This window comes from Callithrix jacchus, chromosome 4 (assembly GCF_049354715.1).
Source record: "Callithrix jacchus isolate 240 chromosome 4, calJac240_pri, whole genome shotgun sequence".
Taxonomy (NCBI): Eukaryota; Metazoa; Chordata; class Mammalia; order Primates; family Cebidae; genus Callithrix; species Callithrix jacchus.
The window spans coordinates 76,516,617-76,529,178 of record NC_133505.1 but is presented as its reverse complement, the minus strand read 5'-3'; the positions used below and the strand labels follow the sequence as shown (position 1 = coordinate 76,529,178).

Here is a 12,562-nt window from a genome sequence, read left to right as displayed (position 1 = left end):
TGTGTTTTTAGAGAATTTGACCCTCAGTTATGAAGGAAAGAGAAATGATATTCCTGGGTTTGTGAGAGCTTGGAAAATAAACTATCCAAGTATAGTTTTTGACAATGTTAAAGATGTATTTCTGTCAACCAAGAGATGAATCCTAATGAAGACCTCAAGGAGAGGAAGTCATCAAAACTAGTAAACAGAAAGGTAAATCTCAATAACTATTGCTAATATGGTTATGAAACAGAAGGGAAACATAGAAAGTAATTAATTTAATGGCAAGTATCTGGGTCTAAAACTGTAAATTAAGAGAAACACAGAAGTGAAGAAAAACAAAGCAGAGAAGGAAATAGCTAACTTCCTCATTTTGTCTGAAAGGAGCCAAAATCTTTTTTTTTTTAAACAATCCTAATCATTAGAAAATACAACTTAAAGTACAATTTTGAAAAACGTAAAGGTAATCTTTAATACAACTTAGAACATAATGATCTAAGCCATATGCAATATAACTAAGAAAACATGAGAAAAATCACAAGCCCAAAGAAAAGAAATATGAGTAAATGTTTTAGTTATAATAATAACTGTGAATAATTAAAAATACTTCAGTTCCAGTTTAAAAACATTGAACTATATGATGGTTGAAAAATGTTTTAGAGTGGCTTTTTTAAAACACTCTAAAACAAAATGATATGCACAAGTTAAAAATAAAAGAATGGGCAAATCTACACCAGACATTCACAAAAGAAAACAGAAAATATTAATTTCAGAAAAGACACAGAGACAGAAATCTATTAATGGTAACCAAGAGGGTCATTACATATTAATACAAATATGTTTCACAAGGAAAATATAATAGTTATTGAACTTTATAAGCTAATTAGTATAATATTAACATACATAAATCAGGGATATTAGAAATGTAAAAGGAAAGTACCTTCTTATGGGTGACATGGACACATCTCTCTTAGCCATGGATAAACAGATATTTGGTTAAAATTTATAATCTGTAAGGATGAATCTACAGATATACTAATGTCTATTCTAAGAACTAAAAAATATATATGTATATCATTTTCAAGATAATATATTACTTTTTATAAAAATTTAACCAATACTGCCACAAAGAAAACATTTAAAAGTTCCCAAATTAGAAATTATACGGAGCTGCATTCTCCGACTATAATGCAATCAAACTATATATTTTTTAAAGTTTAAGCAATCAAAAAGTCTAACACATTGAAAATTACCAAATGCCTTCCTAAATAGCTATATGGGAGAGAAAAATCCAAGGTAAAATTATGAACTTGTTTTAAAATAATGAAAATAGGACTATTTCCTTATCAAACTTTATAGAGTGTGTTCAAAGGCAAATACTGTATGTGTTGAAAATTGAGGCTGGGCATGGTGGCTCATGCCTGTATTCCCAGCACTTTGAGAGACCAAGGCAGGAAGATGGTTGAGCTCTGGAGTTCTAGACCATACTGGGCTGCATAGAGAACTTGTATCTACAAAAAATACAAAACATTAGCCAGGTTTGGCGGCATGTGCCTGTAGTCCTAGCTACTCCAGAGGCTAAGGTGGGAGGATCCCTTGAACACAGGAGAGATCAAGCCTGCAGTGAGCCATGATCATGCCACTACACTCCAGCCTGGGCAGCAGAGTAAGACCATGTCTCAAACAAGCAAGCACACACACACACACACACACACACACACACGCAAACCCTGAAAGTACACACATTCACTCCTAGCAAAAAATGTGGGTATTTATCAAGTCTCAGGACGGGAAAGTGGTTTGTAATTACAAAGGCATTAAAATAAATGCACCCCAATAGTATACATTTTACTATGGAGATTATAATTAGAATCTTCCCTACAACAAGAAAGATTATTGAAAACAGAAATAAAAACTGTCATCAGGAAAAAATAAATATAGCTTTAAAAGCACACCACTGAGGAAAATAATTGACACCACTTTATGAGAAAAAGTTTAATATAGCTAATATATAAAGAGCTTACGTAAATTTTAAAACCTAATTAGAAAAATTGACAAAGAATATGAATAGCTATTTCATAGAAGAAGAAAGAACGGGAAAGAGCGATGGAGGGAGAGAATGAGGGAGAAACATAAGAAGGGAGGAAGGAGGGAAAGGTAAAGAAACAAGAAAACTAAACATGAGGAGAAAGATTAAATTACTCAATTTCAAATAACTTTGTTTTAAAGACTATATATTTTTTTACTTACCAAATTAGCGAAACTTAATTCCAACGCTCACTATTGTTGAATGTGAGCGTTGGAACAAAATTGGAACAAAAATTGGAACAACTTTTCTAGAAAGCAAGTTTAGGAATCTATATCAAGAATTAATGTCCTTCAATTCAATAGTTCTACTTTTAGCCAGTTATCAGAAGGAAATAATTAGAGAATATTTGATGTCAGGGACATTCATTGCTAGATGACAACTGCATTTAGTTGAATTTAGTATTAGTCATCTAAGATGTCACATAATAATAAATCAATTGTGAGGTGTGTCACAAGAAATTTTTTACTACTGATAGTAAAGGCACCAAACTTTAAACATTATTTAATAAATTGGGGTGGAGTCAAGGTTACCTCTGTAATGTTACTCTTACTCACATTACAGTGCATTTTGTGAGTATGAAGGAAAGGGACAGAGCAATGGCAAATGCCCAGAGAGGAAAATTTGCATAAACCATAGCCTTTATTATCAATGTTTGCATCAGAACTCATTGGCTTGTGAGCATTCTAAATCTCTAGGTGCTACAGAGGAGAGAAAAAACAGAACCACTTATAGAACTGAGTTTGGTGAAGCCATTTAAAACACATGCTGCAGCCATTATAAAACTTGATTTGGAAGAAGTTTGATGGAATGTGTAAATGATCACAATTGGTAGAGCCAGGAGGTAGAATCAACCTTATAGCGAGTCCTATTTTACGGAAGGGTTAGAATGAAGTTGACCTGGGCTGCGAGTGGTGGTGTCTGTAGATTTTTTTGTATATTTTCCTGAATTTTCAAAATTTTAAGTAGTGAACAGATGTCATTTTTATGACTAGATGGAAATTATTAACAAAATAACTATACAATTATAAACAAGTATATAACATTTACAATGTAATCTGTAATCCTCTTTCCCTCCTGATCCCTGTACCAACTAAAACATATGTAAGTATTTACAGAAGGAGATTTATGCCTTTCTGATTAACTGAATAGAATCAACTCTACCATATACTAAAAAGAAAAGCCTCTGACAGTAAAAAGTAACTTGGTCCCCAGTATGTCTTCATCTAACCTGCCAAAGACACTTTTGTGGCTCCTTAAGCATGTCTAATTAAAAACCAAAACAAAATACAATCATGTTATGCCTTTTCATCTTCATGAAAACTTACTCTATTTTTTGAGGGAAAGAGTAGTAAAGGAGTAATATAAACACATGGGTGTACATTAGTTAACAGTCTTCATTCTTATTTATAAGCAATCATGTTAATGCCCCCCCCCTTTTTTTTTTTTTTTGAGACAGAGTTTCGATCTTGTTACCCAGGCTGAAGTGCAATGGCACAATCTCGGCTCACCGCAACCTCCGCCTCCTGGGTTCAGGCAATTCTCCTGCCTCAGCCTCCCGAGTAGCTGGGATTACAGGCACGCGCCACCATGCCCAGCTAATTTTTTGTATTTTTAGTAGAGACGGGGTTTCACCATGTTGACCAGGATGGTCTCGATCTCTTGAGCTCGTGATCCACCCACCTCGGCCTCCCAAAGTGCTGGTATTACAGGCATGAGCCACGGCGCCCAGCCGTTAATGCCCTTTCTAGGGAGGAAAAAAAAGATGCAATGACCTTCACTGAAATTCATACACTAACCAACAGAAAGCGTATTGTTAAATGCCCTGAAAAATGCTTCACGGTTTTGGGGTTAACACAATACAAACCACTGCCCACCTTTCTGTTGTTTTCCTACCCCAGAATTTTCCTTGGAGACTGCAAGTTTCACACTGGGATGGTGGGAAGAAGGACTTTGCCCTGTGTATGTGCATCGTGTCCCAGAACTGCCTTTCTAATAACTCGACATTCTGAAGGACACAGAAAACATTGTAATAAGTGCATTTTGTGTTTTCATTTATTTCTTGGGAGAATAGCAGTCACTATTAATATATGCTCTTGGCAGATCATTGGATTCACATTCCCAACAGTTTCAAATAACTAGCTAAAATATTCCTTTGAGGAATTTTTTTTTTAAAGCCAGTCTTCGCTAACTTGAAGAAGCACATGCATTGTCTGAGTTTTACTGTTCCAACTTTATTTTCTCAAACACTGTAAACCACTTTTAATTTCTAATATTATCTTATTTATAAAACATGTACTAGAAATAGTTCTACTTTGAGGAAAGGGTACTAAAATTTATATTTTCCATTGCTTTTCTAAGAAACCATATAAATAAGGCTTGTTGCTTTTTAAAAAATGTTTTGAAGTTGCTGGTACTATTTCATTTCTCCATAAATAAATAGGCATTTAAAGCAAGGTTTTCCCACTTGTGTCCTATTGATATTTTAGAGTAGATAATTCTTTGCATTGGAGGGCTGTCCTGAACTTTGCAGGATGTACAACAGCATCTCTGGCCTCTCTACCCACCAGATGCCAGTAGTACCCTCCTTCTTTCAGGGAAGGTGGCAACCATAAATGTCCTCCAGCCATTACTGAATGTTCTCTGGGGCAAAATCTTTCTGGTTGAGAATTTTGTTCTAAATTATACCACTCAGAGAGTGCCATATATATATCACTTATCTTCTCTACTTTACTCTAAAGTCCTCAAAAGGGAAAATTTCTGTCTTCAAAAGTTGGGACTACTTGCTATTATATTATTTACTAGTCCTTCAATATTCTTCCTAGAATAAACTAATAATTAAGATTTTTCATATCCTTCAAAGAAAGATAAACAGCTGACCAAAAAAACTATAATTTAGATGTTAGACATGTTACACTAAAATTTCATTTTGTCTCTTTACATTAATTCCCTGTTGTCCCTTGGCATGAAAATAAATTATTTTATCACAATGATAAAATAATATAATTCATATAATGCATTCACTTGTTTCTTATTTATAAACTGTATAATAATTAAGGTAGCAATGGAGGAGTGAGAGCTTATTAATTATATACCTTTTCAAGAGCTTTTAAAAGGATTTTAATTCTAACAAATTATTGGAAATATTTCAAAAAATACAGAAAAGTATACAAATTAATGTTTAGGTCTTGATCTTTCAAGATTTTATTCTACTTATAAAATATATAGGATATAACCTTAACAGATCATAATTTATTACACCTATAAATGAATTAATTACTACACCACTATATGAATTAAACATAATGTTTGTGGGATAATGCATTAAGGGCAAAATTTGTAATGATAGATATACTTAACTTCATCAAACAACTAGCTTTTATAGCAGTAAACACATGATGTGGGGTTCTTTATACATCATTCTACTTTTCGGCAGTAATCTCAACAAATTGGAATTTGTCTTTCTGTTTCTCCAACTCACAGGCTTGAATATAATGAAGTTGTGTGGGGTTTTTTTGCTCTTTGTTTTCATTCTATTCTATATGTCATCTAGATATAGATCCAAACACCTAATATTTTTTCTGAGAAGGATTTTTTTTCTTTATTCTAGAGGAAGTAAGGGAGAGGCTTATATTTTCATATTCACTTTATATTTTCCTTTCCTCTACTTGAATCCATTGAAACAAAACCAAACAAATAGCCACCCATACCTCTCCACTACAAAAACTACAGACAAGGCCATTTATCTGTTTAGAAGATTTTACTTTTGAAAATTTGCACTTGTACCTTAGAAGTCCTCTCTCTATGTCTCTTCTATCCTCACATTCAGGGAATCTTTATGAAATATTTCATTCTTTATAGTTCCCAATCTCACATCATCTTCCTGGTTCTCTACCTCATCTTTTCCCTCAGGAGCCAGGAAAATTTCTCTCTGTTTTCTACATAGAACTCTAACCACCATTTGGTTATCTTCATCCCCTGGAGGGCAATAGAGACCCCAGGGCAAGCTGGGGAAGCAAGTTTTTGACTATTGTAGAATTTACACCTAAAAGGACCCTGGTAATCAACTACTCTAACTCTTCAATCCAAAAAAGAAATTGAGGAAACTACCAGACAATTCTACTTTTGTATTTACTGATCACAGTTTAAAGTTCAGATCAAAGTAGTGCAATGAGCACCAGGAGTAATTAGACCTGGGGATCTGGGGCCATGGACCCATCTTATCTAACTGGGTTAGTTATCTCCTCATCTCAGCATCTCCTTTTCATTACCTATAAAATGGGAATAGAACCCATGCTAATAAGAACATTGGCAACTCACATAAGGGTCTGCACAGCATGTTCACAGAAATTAGCTGCTTCCACCCTCAGAACGTGTAGTGAGAGATAGATTCAACATCCATAATTGTTATCATCCTTATTTAAAGGCCCAGAGGATTTAATGGCTTGGTTGAGTCCCATTTATGTAGCAGAATTCAAATGTGCCTTTGAATTGAAATACTAAGCTAAGCTGCCGCCTCATTATCTTGAGGAAAAGTTATAAGGATCTAATGACATTATGTATGTGAAGGTACTTTCCAAGTGAAAAAGCATTAATGAAAAATAAATGTTTATTGTTGCTGTATTTATTTTTAGAAAACCTTGGAAAGATGCCATCTACATGAAGACGCTTTGGTTTGAGTTCAGGTAGTTTCTACAATATCATCTCCAAATTAGGATTAAGCATTACACTCTGATAGTAGATTTTCGGTTCTATCATGATTTTTAAATTATTCTGGACTTGCCTTTTACGTCCATTTGATAATTTTATTATCAATTGTCAGTGATTGTAACATTTATTCAGGCTGGTCTCTTTCTCTTTCTTGCTCTCTCTCTCTTACACATACACACAGGCACACACACACACACCCCTTTTCTTCCTCCATGGCTTCTGGTAATGATATTTTTCCTGGCCTATGAATTCTCACAATGTAGTATGCCAGTCTTGTGGGTTGATTTGCCTCTTATCCAAGATGAAATATTTTAATAGACCCCCATGGAGCATTTCACAGTGGGCCTGCTATCCTCCTTTACTTGCACAGAAAATTAACAATGAATTATATCTGAAAATTTGGAGCCCCAAAAGCTCAAAATGTTTATTCTTCCAAATCGGCTGTGTTCCAGATTTCTAATTCCTTTTGTAACTTTCCATGGAATCTTCTCTGTAATTTTCATTCATTCCTCAAACTATGAAGCTCACAATTGAGCACATTTTCTATTGAGTTTTCCTGTGTGCTGAGTCAAACAGTTTCAAATGATACAATTACTTCATCAAAAAACAAACAGGCATTTAATAAGCACTCTCCCATACTCAATCTGCCCCATAATCTCTGGGGTCCAGAGAAGGCACGGTTGTTCCTGAGCACAAAAATAAGACAATCTACTGTATTATGAATTTTTTGTGAAGAGCGCAGAATAATTTCACTATATATACATTATATTTGCTTTTAAAAACCATATATATATTCTCACTTGGGTCCTAAATTTCATTTTATCCTACACTAAATACAACTGTGATTTCCCAATATATATGAATACTCTACGTTTATTTTTAAATACATTCTGCTAAGACTTTTTTTCTGTAATGTTGACAATTTTCATCAAAACCACCCTTACAGTTTAAAAAAAAAAAACAAGACCTCAACCCTCCTCACACATAATTACAACAACCCCCCGCCAAAGGAAAGCCCTTTAGTTTCTGCTTATAGTTTCTGCCTGTAGAAAAAAAACCATAAACTTTTTGTTTGAATAAAACATGAATTTTAAATAATGAAATAACTAGTATACTTCTATATTTGTTATTTATTTTTTATTTATCTACCTGGCCCTCAGCTATATAAAATGACCTATGTAAAATGAGGTCTTACATTAGTCCTTCTTTCAACACCTCTGCAATTTTGATACTTACATTATCATTTTCAGTTTTGTTGGTTGTAACGCAGAAGTGCTGCTTACATTTTTGTTTCTTGTCCAGTAAATGTTATCTAATAAAGTTGGATAAAACCATATTTTGTCCAATACAGTTTTTTGGCATCTCTCTACGTGGCATGATGTCCCTACCAGGCCTTCTTCTTTGGCCCCCTTCTTTCATCACCCACATTTGTCAGCTAGCTGTACCTTTACTTTTACTTTATCAAGGTTGTAGAGTTTTAATTATATGCACTAATATACTTTTGCTTTTATATTTAGGCCAGGTTGAGTTTTCTATCCCTTATGACTGAAATCTTTCTAACTCCACGGAGGGTCTCCTACATGCTGACCTTCTGACTTGAAAGAGGGATACTACCATCTATTTTGCATAAACCATTTTGTTTTAAAATGATATTTTTAACTTACTGGTTCTAGTTAATTCAAATCTAGCTTATGAAACAAAAAAAATGAATATGATGAATTTCTACAACAGTGCTAAGACAATATGTCCCTGAGGAGATGTCTTTTAAAAATAAGTTTAACTTTGAAAAATAAACTTAGGGCAAAACATGGTGGCCCACACTTATAATCCCAGCACTTTGGGAGACCAAGGTGGGAGGATCCTTTGAGGCCAGGAGTTCAAGATCAGCCTGGACAACATAGCAAGTCTTCCATCTCTACAAATTAAATTAAAATTAGCAGGACATGGTAGAGTGCGTCTGTAGTCCCAACAAGTAGGGAAGCTGAGGCAGGAGATTCACTTGATCCCAGGAGTCTGAGGTTGCAGTGAGATATGATCATGCCACTGTACTCTCACATGGGCAACACAATGAGACCCTGTCTAAAAAAAAAAAAGAAAAGAAAAAAATAAATAAATGTAATAAAATTTCCCATTCTAGTACATCTATTTTTATTCTTGCCTCTCTGGAACAGGTTTAGAGATATTATACCTGGTGAATTAGAATACTATTCCTCTGTGAAGGAAATATCATCAATATCCTTCATATTGTCCTCACTACATGTTCTGGTTACGTTCAACTCTTCATACTCAAGAATTTATGTGAGGCTCAGAATATTTTATTTATTTATATTTCATCTAGTTTCAGAAATTATTTTACAGAGATTAAATAAAATGCATACATACAAATATATAAGCCAATAATGTGCAGATGAATAGTAATAAACCATGACAAGTTAAAGATTGTGCTTATTAAAAAATTAGAGTGGATCTAGTATTTGATAGCACAATAGGGAGACTATAGTTAACAATAATTTATTGTACATTTTAAAATAACGTAAAGAGTATAACTGGATTGTAACACAAAAGAAAGGATAAATGCTTGAGGTGATAGATGCTCCATTTACTCTGAGTGATTATTACACAAGTATCCCTTCATCAAAAGATCTCATGTATCTCATAAATACATACACTTACTATGTACTTACAAAAAATTAAAATTTAAAAAAGAAAAAAAAATTACAGTAAAGCAGGCCATACATGGCTAAATTAAGCTGTAAATATACATCCAAGCTTCCTGGTATTCGAAATAAGAAAGAAAAGCTACAAAGATTTCATTTCAGAAAAAAAAAATTTCTCCTAACACTTAATTCTAAAAGAAATTTTCCTGAGCGACTGTGACCCAAGATAAAATGGAGAAGGGAGTCTAGTGTGCCTCTCACCAATGTTTTCCAAAATTATCTGTTATTCCATATGCATATAAAAGTTTCCTGCCATAAATACATTACACAATAAGGAAACTACATGGTTGGGTTCAAGAAATCAACAAAATATAAGTTTGTAAAAGGCGAGTTAAAGGGATCTGATGTTGTAGTTCACAAAGACATTTTTTCCTCATCCATAAAATAGAAAGAAAATTTAGCACATTTTTAAATGCTTTCTTCCCAAGAAATAGGAAGAAAAATAGAGTTAATTGTTTTTCTACTCTATCTATATAGATATTATTTCATTATTCCTGATAACATCATTTTCAGATGAATGAATTAGACTGTTACTTGTTGAGAAGTCATGTGGAACTTTGATTTTCCAAGACAAGAAATTCAGAAGCATTTCAACTCTCAGAATCGAGAAGATATAAATCCAGGTATTTGTTATACTCAGTGATGAAGCAATCTTAAGATGATACATTTGCAGTCCCAGCTACCCGGGAGGCTGAGGCAGAAGAATTGCTTAAATCTGGGAGGCAGAGGTTGCAGTGAGCCGAGATCGCGCCACTGCACTCTAGCCTGGCTGGCACCTGGCGACAAAGCGAGACTCTGTCTCAAAAAAAAAAAAAAAAAAAAAAAAAGATGATAGCAAATTAAATGTAAAGATACAGAGAGAAAATAATGTTGTTGTTAGTTGTATTACCACAGATCATGTGAGGGAACTTATAAAAGATGTCTATGTATTTTTAAAAATTATCTTTACAAATGCTAAAACTAACCCCAAAGTCAGGTTCCCTAATAAACATTTAAAAATGTGCTAAAACTGATAGCTCTCTAAAATAGCTTCAGTTCTTTCGTTCCATTTTAGACAACTGATGAGGAAATCACTAATGAAACACTGAAAATATTACTTAGTGAATGAAACATCACCACAGTGGAATCACAAATATTACCCAGACAATCACTGTATTGATTTCCATGTAATAAATAGGCGCGGACTTGTTGATTATCAGGAAATTACCAAACACTGGTTTTGACTTGAATATACTTAAAAAGTCATGTATATTGAATTAATATTAATAAATTCTTCTACAATTTTCACTCACAAAATGAAATATGTAGTTAATTAGCTGAAAATTAAAACTGCTGGTTCAACTAAATTCAGCAAATCTTACATGCTAGTGTCACCATATGTACATTTGTTTGAAGTAATAATTAAACTTCTGTACTAGCTGTATATTTTGAGAAAAGTAAACAAATTATAATATGACACATAGAATCTAAAAATACCCATTTATTTTCCTCTTTGACAACTAAGTAAAAAAGCCATAAGTGAATCTTTAATAAATTCACCTCCAAAATTTTAAATTCAGTACTTGATTTATGGGTATAACTTTGACCAAGTCATTTACTACTTCCATCTAAAACTATTAGCAGACATAGGATAAATTTACTTAGGCATATACATTGAAACTTGCATAAATTTTTAAACATTATGAGCAGAGTATTAAATTGGACATTATGATCCATCTTGTTTTTGAGAAATATACCAGGAGTAATCAGTAGTGAATACAATTTTTTAAACGTTTTCCATCCAGAATTCTTTCCTCAGTATTCTTCTCATCTCTTCTAACATCATTTCCATTAAAAAAGAGAAAGAAATAAACTCTAAAAGTACTGCTTTGATCTAGAATGAGCAGTCAGGAGTTTCATTCAGATCTATTTTGAGAGAAAACTGATGTGCTCAAAAATATATTTCAGATTGAAAAAATGTGCGGCTGAGGAAATATTAATGTTCTATTAATAAGCAGAGAATAACACATCTAAGACGATTTTGCATTTGGCACAGTATCTTACAGAAAGCAAAGTGCCTGACAAACACTATCTTGGTTGGATCTCACAGCACTCCAAGGAGGGAGGTAGAGCCAGGCATATTGTTCTCTTATAACAGAGTTATTCATTAAGAGATTTGCTCAAGGTCAATCCAGAACCTGGATCTGTTAACAAAACTTCATTTCAGGGGTCATGTTCTCATGTGGTAAGACGTGGTGAGTTTCAATCATGAAAGCAAGGAGGTAATATAGCCATTTTTTTCTTGTTTGAGATCTCTCTCTTTCCCTCCTTTCAGTTCATTGTAGAGATCATTCTTTAAAAAATCAATTTGGTCATCAAAATAATTTATAAAAAAGGAGCATGCAGCATGTGTACAAAATTTTTAAGTGCACAGTTTATTACCTGAAGAAATAAACTGACATAACTATTTGAAGTACAAATTAAGTGTAATTTTATTTTAAAATATGCAAATATGTGTTGCCAAATACTGTTTTTTGTCATGGTGCAGTCCACTTTCACTAAACAACTGTGAAGTTTATAAACTTCATATGAACAATAACAAATGAGCCATCCTATTCAAATCAAATAAATAACCAGTGTGCCTATTACTACTTGTAAGGTCCTGTGATCAAAACCTACAGTCGTTTATAGCCAGTGCTTTACTCAGTTCTTTTCTGATAGATGGGTGGCAGATGGATAGAGATATCCTCCATATATGTTATCTATATCTATATTCTTTTCCGGTATTTCATCTCGCCTCCACTGAAGACAGCTTGTATGACTTTATTATAGAAATAAAGTTCACAATAAAGATAATTTACATACCGAACTCTTATATTTTCATTCATGGAAAAAAAAAAAAACACACAACACAACATGGTAGTGCTAGTGACAGTCTGTGTTTTGAAGCAGGATAGAAACTAGCCTGTTTCAGATTCCTGACATTCTGGCAAACTTAGGAACACAAACCCTCGGGATCTAAATGCATCAACCTGAGCGCCGGCTGATTAAGCATTGCAAAGCAGTGTTCTAAAAGGAAAGGCCTTCACTT

At 33.5% G+C, this 12,562-nt stretch overlaps 1 protein-coding gene across 1 annotated transcript in view; it reads right to left on the bottom strand.

The window, feature by feature from the left end:
• LOC144582162 (uncharacterized) overlaps window positions 1–12,562 on the bottom strand; it is a 31,454-nt gene that overhangs the window by 18,002 nt on the left and 890 nt on the right. The gene's annotated exons all lie outside the window — the stretch shown is intronic.